The 14,649-nt window shown below is 39.0% G+C and overlaps 1 protein-coding gene across 19 annotated transcripts in view; it reads left to right on the top strand.

The window, feature by feature from the left end:
* Positions 1 to 14,649, top strand: part of CDCA7L (cell division cycle associated 7 like) — a 211,756-nt gene that overhangs the window by 175,626 nt on the left and 21,481 nt on the right. For 2 of the 19 annotated variants that reach the window (XM_086397415.1, XM_086397416.1), the window contains exon 2: positions 12,515 to 12,569. The exons of 15 other annotated variants lie outside the window; for them this stretch is intronic. The gene's annotated coding sequence lies outside the window, so the exon portion shown is untranslated. Of the gene's footprint in view, positions 1 to 12,514; positions 13,543 to 14,649 lie in introns of all 19 variants that reach the window. 2 more of the 19 variants (XM_086397419.1, XM_086397422.1) reach the window with 2 other exon arrangements.

Genomic DNA, 14,649 nt, shown 5'->3' on the forward strand with positions numbered 1-14,649 from the left:
GAGGGCAGCGGGGCAAGGGGGGCTATCATTGATATTGAAATCTCTCAGAATATTTTTTTAATGCAAAATGCTTAGTGCCCTTTATTTTGTTCTCCAGTAACATTGGTTTAAAATAGAAAGTTAAAAATAAAAGTGCGTTGAAGAATCATTAATTTTTTAATTTTTACTTTTTATTGGCATATAGTTGATTTGCAGTGTTGTTTCTTCTTTGCTGTAGCAGAGTGATTTAGTTATACAGATGTATATTCCTTTTCATATCCTTTTGATTATGGTTTATTTTAGGATGTTGAATGTAGTCCCCTGTGTTGTTCAGTAGGACCTTGTTTATTTTATATAAATTCTATTATATATATGTAAAATCACAATATTTGCAAATCCCAAACTCTTGATTTATCCCTCCCCCACCTCCTTCCCCTTTGGTAACCATCAGTTTGTTTTCTGTGTCTGTGAGTCTGTTTCCGTTTTATAAATAAGTGTATTTACATCATATTTTAGATTTCACATATAAATGATATCATATGGTATTTGTCTTTATTTTTCTAACTTCACTTAATATGATAATCTCAAGGTTTATCCATGTTGCTGCAAATGGCATTGCTTTAGTATTATTTATGGCTAATATTTGTGTGTGTGTACACAGCGCATCTTCTTTATCCATTCATGTGTCAGTGGGCATTTAGGTGCTTCCATGTCTTGGCAGTGGTAAACAGTGCTCTGTGAACATTGGGGTGCAATGTTCTATTTTTTTTAAATTAGCATTTTCATCTTTTCCTGATACATGGCCAGGATTTTCAGTTTTTTGAAAACTTCCATACTGTTTTCCAAATGTCTGCACCAATTTACATTCCCACCCACAGTGTATGGGGGATTCCTTTTTCTCTACACTTTGTCCAGGATTTATTATTTGTAGACTTTTAAAGGTGTCTCTTCTGACTCGTGTGAGGTGACAGCCCCATTGTATAGTTTCGATTTGCATTTCTCTAAGAATTCGCCATGTTGAGCATGTTTTCATGTGCCTGTTGCCCGTCTGTATGCCTTCTTTGGAGAAATGTCTACTTAGGTCTTCTGCACATTTTTTAATTGTGTTTTTTTCTTTTTTATTGAGCAATGTGGGTGGGTTGTATATTTTGGGAATTAAACCTTTGGTAACATCATTTGCAAATATTTTCTCCCATTTTGTAAGTTGCCTTTTCATTTTGTTTATGGCTTATTTGCTGTGCAAAAGCATTTAAGTTCGATTAAGTCCCATTTGTTTATTTTTGCTTTTATTTCTGTTGTTTGGGAAACTGACATGAGAAAGCATCGCTGTGATTTATGTCAGAGAATGTTTTGCCTGTTTTCTCTTCTGGGAGTTGTATGGTCTTGTGTCTTGAACTTAAGTCTTTAAGCCACGTTGAGTTTGTTTTCTTGTATGGTATGATGGTGTGTTCTAACTTCACTGGCTTACAGGTGGCTGTCCACCTCTCCCAGTACCACTTGCTGAAGAGACTCTCTTTTCTCCATTGTATATTCTTGCTTCCTTTGCTGAAGATTAATTGGCCATAGGTGTGTGAATTTATTTCTGGGCTCTCTGTTCTTTTCCACTGATCCATATTTCTGTTTTTGTGCCAATACTAAACTGTTAAAAATCATGTTTATTCTTAATTCTCTGTTTTTTTACTAACAGTTGGTCCCAGTTGGGGGAGGGTGGGGCTTCCCAGGTGGGGCAGTGATAAAGAATTCGCCAGACAATGCAGGGTCCGATCCCTGTGTTGGGAAGATCCCCTGGAGGAAGGCATGGCAACCCACTCGGGTATTCTTGCCTGGAGAATCCCCATGGACAGAGGAACCTAACAGGCTACAGTTCATGGGGTCACAAAGAGTCATACTGAGCATGCACACACACCGATTTATTTGGGGAGTTGTTTTTTTTTTTAATAGTTAAAAGCTGGTGGGGCCTCATCCAGCCTTTCTCATACATGCACATGACCTCTTACAGAAGGTTTTCCTTACCTGACTTAAAAGTATAAAACTGCCTTGTTCTCTTTTCCCACACTGATAGCTTCAGAAATTCACTGGAAAGAGCATCTAGTTGTCCTTGTGATCGTTATTGTGCTAAGTGAGCCTCTTTCCCAGCTGTAATTGGGAGCTGAGAAAGGATGCGCTCTTAGGGAGTGTGTACATTCACCGTGGCACAAAGCCAGGAGCCAAGTGGTGTCAGCTGCCTGCACAGGCCGGCATCCCAGGGATTGTTCAGCGTGTTTTCCCCTAGCAGGGCAGAAGTGTGTCAAGAGGCTCCCTCTATAAAGTGTGCAGGGCTGGGCTGTGGGGTGTGCAGGGGTGTGCAGGTCTGGTCAGTGCTTGTCTGCCTTGAGCACAGGGACCGTGGCTTACCAAGACAGTGCCCCCCTGCCCGCGTGTACTCCAGACTCCTGCGTCCACCTGTGGATTTCCTGCATGTCCTCTGGGCTGACTGTGTGGACGTGGCTGACCTCGTGGCCCCTGGAATTCTTTGGTAATCACGCTGTGACTGGGTCAGGTGCCCTCCTGGGCTGACCTCCCCGTTTGCATTTACTGCACCTCACTGACACTGACTGTAGAGTGCCCATGTCACCCTGCCCCTGTGACTCATTGCTCGTGGGTCCTTTAGCACACGTTGGTACAATTACACTCTGCAATCACTTTTAATAATGAACATTGACACAGCGTCTTCTACTTCACGGAACGCTTTCCAGTCATAGTTTGGTAGCCATCAGAGCTCTATACAAATATTCTTGTCCTTTCGATAAATGGGAGGAATGCATTTTCCTGGCCCCCGAAACAGGCAAGACTTAGATGTGCTCTGGCTAATGAAATGTGAGCAGAAGTCTAGTGTGTCACGTCCAGGTGACAATCTCATCTACCTCATTATGCTCCCTGTGCCCATGCTCCTGACGGTGGAAACTGTCAGCCTGGATCCTGTGTGAGGACCGTGTGCAGTGGCCCACCTGGCTGGCCCAGGACCGACACGTCCTGTGCACGAGAAAGAAGGCTTTCTTGCTTTAGATCATTCAGATGTGGGATCGTTTGCTGCTGCTTTGTAATCTGTCTTGTCTGACAGACGCAGAGGCGTGTGTTTCAGTTTGGAATCTGTGGTTCTCATCTGAGTGAACTGGTGTCATGGGTGTAACAGAAGTGGGCTACTTTCGGCTTGTCCAAAGTCGGGGAATGTGCCTGTTGCCAGGGCTTCAGAGGTCAGGGATGTCAGTGCCCTGTATCAGGCAGGGCAGAAATGTCCCAGAGGGAGAAGCCACCAAAATGTCAATAGCAGCTTGTTGAAAACCACTGAGAGCAGACTAGTTTGATTTGATCATCAGTCTTTTAGAGTACATTGAAGTCTTAACATTGGCTTCACATTTCCTGTCTGCTGACCCTTTGGAAAAGGAAATTACCCAGAACTTCCCAAGTGATTTGGCTCCATTCCCTCCCAGGACATCTGCCAAAACTTTGTTTGGTTCGTAGGCTACTCTTCTGAACAGCTATTCGAAACCCTAGATACAGACACGTCTGTTAGTTTCCTCCCACTTACGTTTTCTTTTAAAAATAGCATTGATTTTTTTTTCTTCTGCCTTTTTTTTTTATGATGGCAGAATATACATAACATAAATTTTACTATGTTAACCATTTTCAAATGTATAACTCAGTGGCATCTAGTTCAGTCACGTTGTTGTTGTAACCATTACCACTGTTCATACCCAGAACCTCTTCATCATCCTGAACTGAAACTGTACCCTTTAAACAATTCTCTTCATTCCTTCTCCTTCCCTCCAGTCCATAGTAATCACCCAGAAACACTTTGTGTTTCTGTGAATTTCACTGGAAGCATACAGTATTTGTTGTTTCATGTCTGATGTATTTCATTTAGTGTATTTTCAAGGTTCAAAGATACCTGTTCTTACAGTCTGAATAATAACCCTTTGTATGCATATGCTACATTTTATATATTATCCATTCATGCATGCATGGACGTTTGGGCTGTTCCTACCTTTTGGCCATCTTTAATAATGCTGCTATAAACATTGGTGTAAAATATCAGTTTGAATCCCTGCTTTTAATACTTATGAATGTATACCTAAAAGTGAAATGACTGGATTGTATGATAATTGTGTTTATTTTGGGGGGAACTATCATATTGTTTGCCACAGTGGCTGCACACTTTTTCGTAACCACTAACCTTATGGCAGAAAGTGAAGAGGAACTAAAAAGCCTCTTGATGAAGTGAAAGTAGAGAGTGAAAAAGTTGGCTTAAAGCTCAACATTCAGAAAACGAAGATCATGGCATCCGGTCCCACCACTTCATGGGAAATAGATGGGGAAACAGTGGAAACAGTGTCAGACTTTATTTTTCTGGGCTCCAGATCACTGCAGATGGTGACCGCAGCCATGAAATTAAAAGACGCTTACTCCTTGGAAGGAAAGTTATGACCAACCTAGATAGCTTATTGAAAAACAGAGACATTACTTTGCCAACAAAGGTTCGTCTAGTCAAGGCTATGGTTTTTCCTGTGGTCATGTATGGATGTGAGAGTTGGACTGTGAAGAAAGCTGAGCGCCAAAGAATTGATGCTTTTGAACTGTGGTGTTGGAGAAGACTCTTGAGAGTCCCTTGGACTGCAAGGAGATCCAACCAACCCATTCTAAAGGAGCTCAGTCCTGGGTGTTCATTGGAAGGACTGATGTTGAAGCTGAAACTCCAGTACTTTGGCCACCTCATGCGAAGAGTTGACTCATTGGAAAAGACTCTAATGCTGGGAGGGATTGGGGGCAGGAGGAGAAGGGGACGACAGAGGATGAGATGGCTGGATGGCATCACTGACTTGATGGGCATGAGTTTGAGTGAACTCCAGGAGTTGGTGATGGACAGGGAGGCCTGGTGTGCTGTGATGCATGGGGTCGCAAAGAGTCGGACACGATGAGCGACTGAACTGAACTGACTGAGCAGTACTTAAATGTTCCAATTTCTCTGCTTACTCAGAAACACTTATTTTCTATTTTTTTGATAATAGCCATCCTAATGGGTGTGACGTGATATCTCATTGTGGTCTTGATTTGCATTTCCCTAATGATTCGTGATGTTGAGCATCTTTTCAGTTGCTTATTGGCCATCAGCATATATTTGGAGAAATATCTGCTTAAGCCTTTTGCTAATATTTAAATTGGTGTTTGGTTGTGCTGTAAGAGTTCTTTGTATTTTCTGGATATTAACCCTGTATCAATACATGATTTGCAAATATTTTCTCCCATTCTCTAGTTGTATTTTTCATTCTTTTGGTAGTATCCTTTAGTGCAGAAAATTTTTTAATTTTGATGAAGTCCAATTTATCTATATTCTTTTCCTATTATTGTCTGTGCATTTGGTGCCATAGCCAAGTCATAAATTTTTCCGTCTATCTTTTCTTCCAAGAAGGAAAGAGTTTTTATAGTTCTAGCTTTTAACATTTAGATTCTTTGCATTTCTAGTTTTTTCTAGATGGTGTAAGATAAGGTTTCAGCTTCATTCTTTGCATGTGGAAATTCAGTTTTTCCAGCATCATTGGTCGAAGACTATCCTTTCCCCATTGAACAGTCTTAGGATCCTTGTCAAAAGTCATTTGACCATCTAGTCAAGGGTTTGTTTTGGGGTGCTGCGTTGATCTAAAAGTCCATCTTTGTGCTAGGACTCTACTGTTTGGATTAGTGTAGTTTTGTAGTAAGTATTGAAATCAGTTAAGTGTGACTATTCCAGTGAGGTTCTTCATTTTCAAGATTGTTTTGATTTTTCAGGGCCTCTTGAGATTCCACATGAATTTTAAGAAGGGCTTTTTTGTTTTTGCAGAAAAGTGTTACCCTGATTCTGATGAGGATTGCGTTGGGTATATAGATAGCTTTGGGTAGTGTTGTCATCTCAACAATATTAAGTCTTCCAATTTATGAGTATGTAATATCTTTCTATTTATTTATGTCTTCATTAATTTCATTCAGTGGTCTTTTATAGTTTTCATTGTGTAAGTCTTTAGCCTCATGGCCCAAGTTAATCCCTAAGAGTTTTTTTTTTTTTTTTTGATGCTCTGATAAATGGAATTTTTGCAGATTGTTCCTTGTTAGTGTATAGCAATGCTACTGATTTGACTTGAATTTGTTAAATAGTGATGACAGTTTCTATGGGATCTTTAGATGTTCTACATAGTTATATCACCTGCAAACAGTTTCAATGCTTTCTTTCCAATTTGGATGCCTTTTATTTTCATTGGATAATTGCTCAAATACTATGTTGAATAGAAGTGGTGAAGGTAGATGTTTTGTTCCTGATCATAGGAGAAAGTGTTAAGTCTTCCAATATTGAGTATATTAGCTGTGGGGTTTTCGTATATGGCCTTTATTAGGTTGATAATGATTCCTTCCATTCTTTGTGGAACTTTTTAAAACCATGAAAAGATACTGAATTTTGTCAAATGCTTTTTCTGCATCAGTTGAGATGATTATGTGTTTGCATTACATTGATTGGTTTTCATATGTTGAACCATACTGTATGCTAGAATATATCCCACTTGGTCATCTTGTATAATCTGAGCTGCTGAATTCGGTTTGCCAGCCTTTTTTTTGAGGAATTTTGCACCGTAAGGGCTATTGCTCTGTACTTTTCCTGTAGGTTCTTTGTCTGGCTTTGCTGTCAGAATAGTAACCAGTCTCATAGAATGAGGTAAGAAATGTTTTCTCCCCTTCACTTTTTTTTTTTTTTTTAAAGAATTTGAGAAGGATTGGTGTTAATTTTTCTGGTCCTGGGATTTACTTTGTTGGGAGGTTTTTCATTATTGATTCAAATTCTTACTAGTTAGAAATCTCCTTAGGTTTTTTGTTTTTGAGGAATCAGTCTTGGAAGGTTGTGTGTTTTACCCATTTCATCTAGCTAGTTTTTTGACATACAATTGATCATAATACTCTTTTTTAAAAAATATTATTTACTTGCTTTTTGCTTGGCTGGGTCTCGGTAGCTGCGTGGGCTTTTCTCTGGTTTCACTGAGGGGCTCCTCTCTAGCTGCAGTGCACAGGCTCCTCATTGCAGTGGCTTCTCTTGTGGCGCTCGGGCCCTAGGAAGCACGGGGCTTAGAAGTTGCAGCGCACAAGCTCTGTAGTTGTGGCTCCCGGGCTTTCGAGCACAGGCTCAGTAGCTGTGATACATGGGCTTGGTTGCTGCACGGCGTGTGGGATCTCCCTGGATCAAGGATTGAACCCGTGTCTCCTACATTGGCAGGTGGATTCTTTACCACTGAGCTACCAGAGAAGCCCCTAAATATATATAAAGTACTGTTTTTGTTATCTTTGTTACTTCTGTAAAACTAGTAGTAATGCCTCTGCTTTATTTCAGCAATTTGGATTTTCTTTTTTCCTTAGTCAGTCTGCCTAAAAGTTTGTCAGTTCTGTTATTGTCATAGAACTAATTTTTGGTTTTACGATTTTTCTCTATTGGTTTTCTGTTCTTTATCTCTGCTGTAATTTTTGTTTCCTTCCTTCTGTAACCTTTGGGTTTAGTTACTGTACTTCTAGTCCCTAATAATATAAAATTAGTTTGTTGGTTTGAGATCATTTTTAATATAAATGTTTATAGCTATATATTTTTTCTTAGTATTGCTTTCTCTGCATCACATAGGTTTTAGTATATTTTGCTTTCACTTCTTTGAAAATATTTTCTAATTTCCCTCGTGTTTTCTTCTTTGACCACTGGTTGTTTAAGAGTGTTGTTTAATTTCTACTTATTTGTGAATTTTCCAGTTTTTCTTCTGTTACTGATTTCTAGTTTTCTTTTATCATTATTACAAAGATAGTTTATGTGATTTTAATCTTTTAAATTTATACTCACATGTTTTGTAGTGTCACATACAGTCTGTCTTGGGGAGTTTTCCATTTGCTCTTGAGGAAAATGCATATTCTGCTGTTATTGGGTGTTGTGTTGGGAGGAAAACGTACATTCTGCTGTTGTTCTATCTATGTCTGTTAGTTCTAGTTGGTTTATAATGTTCAATTCCTGTTTTTCCCTGCTGATCTTCTCTCTGGTGTTTCTATCCATTATTGAAAGTACGCTATTGAGGTCTCCAACTATTATTGTAGAAGAGCCTTTTTTTCCAATTCCGTCAGTGTTTTCTTTGTAGGTATTGAAGCTCTGATGTTTCATACATATTTATAATTATTGTTTATAATTATTATTTGTCATAGTGTTGTCTGGGTACGTGCCCAGGAGTGGGATTGCTGGGTCATATGGTAATTCTATTGCTAGTTTTTCTGAGGAACCTCTGTGCTGTTCTCCATTGTGACTGCATCAGCTTACCTTCCCACCAACACTGTGGGAGGTTTTCCTTTTCTACACGCCCTCTCCAGCATTTGTTATTTGTAGACTTTTTAATGATGGCTGTTCTGACCGGTCTGAGGTGATGTCTCATTGTAGTTTTGATTTTTACATTTCCCTAATAGTCATGAACATCTTTTCATGTGCCTATTGACCATCTGTATGTCTTCTTTGGGGAAATGTCTATTAAGACGACCTGCCCATTTTCAGTTGGGTTGTTTGGTTTTTGTTGTTTCTGAGTTGTAAAAGCTGTTTGTATATTTTGTTTAAGCCCTTGTCGGTTGCATCATTTGCAACTACTTTCTCCCATTCCATAGGTTGTCTTTTCCTTTTTTTAAAATCATTTCCTTTGCTGTGCAAAAGCTTATCGGTTTGATTAGACCCCATTTATTTCTGTTTTTATTTCCATTATTCTAATGGATCCAAAAAGAGACTGCTGCAGTTTATGTCAAAGAATATTCTATGTTTTCCTCTAAGATATTTTTAGTATCCAGTCTTACGTTTAGGTCTTTAATCCATTTTGAGTTTATTTTTGTGTATGATGTTGAAGAATATTCTATTTTTTTTTTTACATGTAGCTGTCCAGATTTTCCAGCATCACTTATTGAAGAGACTATCTTTTCTCCATTGTATATTCTTGCCCACTTTGTTGAAGATTCACTGACCATTGGTGTATGGTTTTTTTCCTGGGCTTTCCATCCTGTTACATTGGTTTGGATTTCTTTTTCTGTACCAGTAATCATATTGTTTTGATTACTGTAGCTTTGTAGTATAGCCTGAAGTCAGGGATCCTGATTCCCTCAGTTCCGTTTTTCTTAAGATTGCTTTGGCTATTTGGTGTCTTTTGTGTCTCCATAGAAATTTAATTTTTTTTTTTGTTCTGGTTCTATGAAAAATGCCATTGGTAAGTTGATAGGTATTGCACTGAGTCTGTAGATTGCCTTGGGTTGTATAGTCATTTGGAGAGTGTTGATTCTTCTAATACAAGGACATGGTGTATCTTTCTATCTGTGTTATCTTCGATTTCTTCCATCAGCATCTTATAGGTTTCGAGGTATAGGTTTCTTGCTTCCTTAAGTAAGTTTATTTGTAGGTATTTTATTCTTTTTATGTGATGGTACATGGGGTTGTTTATTCAATTTCTCTTTCTGATCTTTTGTTGTTATTATATAGAAATGTAATAGATTCTATGTATTAATCTTGTATCCTACAGTTTTACCTAATTCATTGATGAGCTCTGGTGTTTTCTGTAGCATTGTTAGGATTTTCTATGTGTAATATCATATCATCTGGAAACAGTGACAATTTTGCTTCTTCATTTCTAATTTGGATTTCTTTTATTTCTTCTCTGATTGCCAAGGCTAGGACTTCCAAAACTATGTTGAATGAAAGTGGTGAGAGTGGACATTCTTGTTTTGTTTCTGATCTTAGAGGAAATGCTTTCAGCTTTTCAGCATTGAAAATGATGTTAGTTGTAGGTTTGTTATATATGGCCTTTATTATGTTGAGGTAGGTTCTTTCTATGCCCCCTTTCTGGAAAGTTTTTATAAACGGGTGTTGTATTTTGTCAAAAGCGTGTTCTACATCTGATTTTTATTCAGCATACATGTGATTTTTATTTTTATACATGTGATTTTTATTCAGCAATTTGTTAATGCAGTATATCGCACCGATTGGTGAATGTTGAAAAACCCTTGCATTCCTGGGGTAAGCCCTACTTGATCATGGTGCATGATCCTTTTAATGTGTTGTTGAATTCAGTTTGCTAGTATTTTGTTGAGGATATTTATATCTATGATCATCAGTGATATTGGCCTGTAATTTTTCTCTTTTTATGGTATCTTTGGTTTTGGTATCAGGGTGATGGAATGAGTTTGGGAGTGTTTCTTCCTCTGCAATTTTTTGGAATAGTTTTAGAAGGATAGGTGTCCACTCTTGTCTAAATGAGTGTTTGATAGAATTTGCCTGTGAAACCATCAGGTTCTACATTTTTTTTGTTGAGTCTTTTAAATCACAGTTTCAATTTCAGTTCTTGTGATAGGTCTGTTCATATTTGCTATTTCTTCCTGGTTCATTTTGGAGAGATGGAACCTTTCTGAGAATTTGTCCATTTCTCTTAGGCTGTCCATTGCATTGGCATATAGTTGCTTGTGTTAGTCTGTTATGAATCTATTTTTGTGATGTCCGTTGTAACATCTCTTTTCATTCTAATTTTATTGATTTTAGCCTTCTCCCTTTTTTTTTGATGAGTCTGGCTAAAGGTTTATCGATATTATGTTTTCAGAGAACCAAGTTTTGGTTTCATTGGTCTTTTCTATTGTTTTCTTCATCTCTATTTCATTTATTTCTGCTCTGATCTTTAAGACTTCTTTCTTTCTACTGACTTGGGACTTTGTTAGTTCTTTTTTCTCTGGTTGCTCTAGGGTGTAAGGTTAGGTTGTTTGAGATTTTTCTTGTTTCCTGAGGTAAGATTTCATTGCTATAAACTTCCTTCTTAGAACTGCTTTTGTTGTATCCATAGGTTTTGGATTATGTTTTGTTGTCATTTGTTTCTAGGTGCTTTTTTAAAATTTCCTTTTTGATTTCTTCAGTGATCCATCGATTTTTTCTGCCTCCACGAATGTTTGTGCTTTTGGTTTTTTCTTCTCTTAATTTCTAATCTTGTAGCATTGTGGTTGGAAAAGATGCTTGATGTGATTTAACTTTTCTCAAGTTTGGCAAGACTTGCTTTGTGCCCCACCATGCGATCAATCCTGGAGAATGTTCCAGGTGCACTTGAAAACAGTGTATATTCTGCTGTTTGGGGATGGAGTGCTCTGTAAATATCAGTGAAGTCCATCTGGTCTTTTGTGTCATTTAAGGCCTGTGTTTCCCTGTTGGTTTTTCTGTGTAGATGATTAGTCCATTGATGAGGACTAACGGTGAGGAGTTAAAAGTCCCTCACTTTTGTTGTGCTACTGTTGAATTCTCCTTTAATGGCTGTTAGTATTTGTTTTGTATATTGAAGTGCTCTTATCTTGCTGCTGCTGCTGCTAAGTCGCTTCAGTCGTGTCTGACTCTGTGTGACCCCATAGACGGCAGCCCACTAGGCTCCCCTGTCCCTGGGATTCTCCAGGCAAGAACCCTGGAGTCGGGTGCCATTTTCTTCTCCAGTGCTCTTATCCTGGGTACATGTATATTTACAAGTGTTGTATCTTCTTGGATTGATCCATTGATCATATGTAATGTTCTTCCTCGTGTCTTGTAACAATCCATATTTTAAAGTCTGTTTTGTCTGATACGAGTATTGCTACTCCAGCTTTATTTTGATTTCCATATGCATGGAATATCTGTTTCCATCCCCTTTCTTTTAAGTCTGTATGTGTCCCTAGGTCTGAAGTGAGTCTTGTAGACAGCGAATGTACAGTCTTGTGTGTTTGTATCCATTCAACCAGTCTGTGTCTTTTGGTTGAAGCATTTAATCCATTTAATTGAAGGTAAATATCAATATGTATGTTCCTCTTGCCCTTTTCTTATTTTTGGTTTGTGTTTGAGCCATTATGCCCTCGGTAGGAGGTGTGACCAACGTTGTGGTGACCAGGCCTGAACTGGCCTCCCCTTTGCTATGGTTGTCACTGCCCTGTCAGAGGTGGGTCTGCTCCCTAGATGTTGGAGTGGAAATCCCCAGATCTGTTTCTCGTCTGTGTTTCTGATCCTCAGCCTGAGGTAGGCAAGATTGGAGCACGCCCACTGGAAGGAAAGCTACTGAGTATCCCTCATCTGGAGCTGTTTACCTGTTGCATGAGCTTTCGATTACACTGTTGTTGGCCCTGCTCTCAGCCCCACCTTAACTATGGGCATGCTTGTAATTGGCCCTGGTGTCTTTCAGACGTTGTTTTCACTAGGCCATGGCACAGATCCACTGAAGTCAGGTTCCTGGATTTGGAGCAGTGATCACAGATCTGGACCCACTGTGGGCTCTGTGAGAGCAGCTCAGACTCTGGTCTGGCTCAACCCCCACGTGTACATGCCCGCAGAGTCTACAGCTGCTAAAGCTAGACCCATCTTGGCTATGGGAGCATTTATTGTCCTTTTAGATGTTCTGTAGGTGCTGAGTTTATGAAGCCAGTTTGCAGGTCACCCAGTTGTGGGGCTATCAATTTGTGATTTACATGGGGACCTTTTTTGTCATTTTAGGTGTCCGAGGCCTCCGCTGGTGTTCAGCTGGTGTTCTGTGAGAGCTGCTCCATTTGTAGGTGTGCTTGATGCCTTGTGTGCAGAGATGGACCCCACGTCCTCCTACTCCCCCACCATCTTGACTCCTGATACGTTTTTTTCCCTCTATATTTTTGCCTTTTCCAAATGTTACTTAGGTGTATTCAGACAGTGTATAGTCTTTTCCACTTGGCATAGTAATGAGATTCATTCATGTTGTTGTTGTGTTTATCACTATTTTTTTTTTTTTTATTGCTGAGTTAAATCCTGTGGTGTGATTTTTCCACGGTTTGTTTATCCATTCTCTAGTTGACTTGGATTGTTTGTTGGTTTCAGAATAAAACTGCTAACTGCAAGTTTTGTGTGAACATAACTTTGATTTTACTTGGGTGACACCTAGGAGCAGGGTTGGTGGATCATGTGCTGAGTGTATATTTAACTTGATAAGAAACTTCCAAATTGTTTTCCAAAGTGGCTATATGATTTTGCATTTCTACCAACAGTTTATGAAAGTGCCAGTCACTCCACATCCTTGTCAGCTCTTGGTATTGTTAGGTGTTCAAAGCTCTGGTTTTTCCAGTGGTCATGAATGGATGTGAGAGTTGGACCATAAAGAAAACTGAGGGCCCAAGAATTGATGCTTTTGAACTGTGGTGTTGAAGAAGTCTCTTGAGAGTCCCTTGGACTGCAAGGAGATCCAACCAGTCCATCCTAAAGGAAATCAGTCCTGAATATTCATTGGAAGGACTGATGCTGAAGCTGAAGCTCCAATACTTTGGCCAGCTGATGCAAAGAGCTGACTCATTGGAAAAGACCCTGATGCTGGGAAAGATTGAAGGCAGAAGGAGAAGGGAACAGCAGGTTGAGATGGTTGGATGGCATCACTGACTGGATGAACATGAGTTTGAGCCAGCTCCAGGAGTTGATGATGGACAGGAAAGCCTGGCGTGTTGCAGTCCATGGGGTTGCAAAGAGTCAGACATGACTGACTGAACTGAACTGAATTTCTGGTAGGTAGATAGTTATATCTCACTGTAGTTTTAATTTGCATTTTTGTAATGACTTGATGTCCAACTGTGAGTGTCTTTTCTTGTGCTTATCTGCCGTCCATTTATCTTTGGTGAAATGTCTGCTCACCTCTTTTGTGTGTTTTTAAATTGAGTTATTTGTTTATATTGTTAAGTTCTTGAGAGTTCTATATATATTCTGGGTATAGGTCCTTTATCAGATGAATGATTTGCAGGTATTTTTTCCTGTTGGCTTTTCGTTCCCTTCAGAGTGTTTACTGAAGAGTAGGCACTCTTAATTTTAATTGTCTAGTTTATACATTTAGAAAATCTGTAAAGAACCCAAGGTCACAAAGATTTTCTCCTTTGTGAAACAATACAAGTGTTACTGTTTTAGGTGTTATGTTTAGGTCTGATCCACTTTGAGTTGTGTAAGTAGTGCACAGCGTGTGCATTTCTTATGAACAAACTGATTTAATCATAAGAGATGTAAGGAAATGGCATTGTTTATGGAGAAAATGATATGAAACAGCACCCTTTGTGGAGGGTTGAAGGAATGCTTTTCCTTGTGTAAAGGATCTGCTTACACAGATCCAAGACAGTAGACCCTGCAAATTCTGCTGTCCTTGCTGTCAAAATTACTTTCAGAACAGTTTTTCAGAATAAGGAGACTGTAGTAGCATACACACGTTTCTTTTGTACTGCTCCTTAGGGCTTAAAATGAATCTTGTTTCCAGGTGAAATACACACTAGTGTTCCTAGAAAAAGAAACAGTTCCTGACGCTTCATAAAAATCAGCTCTCCAATAAATTGGCTTTAAAGAGAATCTCAGTTTCTTCTCCTTCAAAAACTAATAGATGATAAATATGTTCCTCCTGACTGGGTGCTGTTTTGTTTTGTTTTAATCTAGAAGGAATAAATTTAAATATCTTTGAGATACAGAAAAGTCTTGATTTGGAAATTTTTACCTGATTTGAAAATTTCTTTATTTCTATGAATTTGTTGATGCTGCTTATCAGTTACTCGTATTTATTGAGGACCTCTGAGTATGCACAACTCTATTCTTGCTGCTGGAGTTGGGCAGGGTGAGAAAGACAGATGCCAGTGAGA

Source organism: Bos grunniens, chromosome 4, assembly GCF_055505025.1.
Source record: "Bos grunniens cultivar Pamir isolate PY7600 chromosome 4, Bosgru_T2T1.0, whole genome shotgun sequence".
In the NCBI taxonomy this organism is placed as follows: Eukaryota; Metazoa; Chordata; class Mammalia; order Artiodactyla; family Bovidae; genus Bos; species Bos grunniens.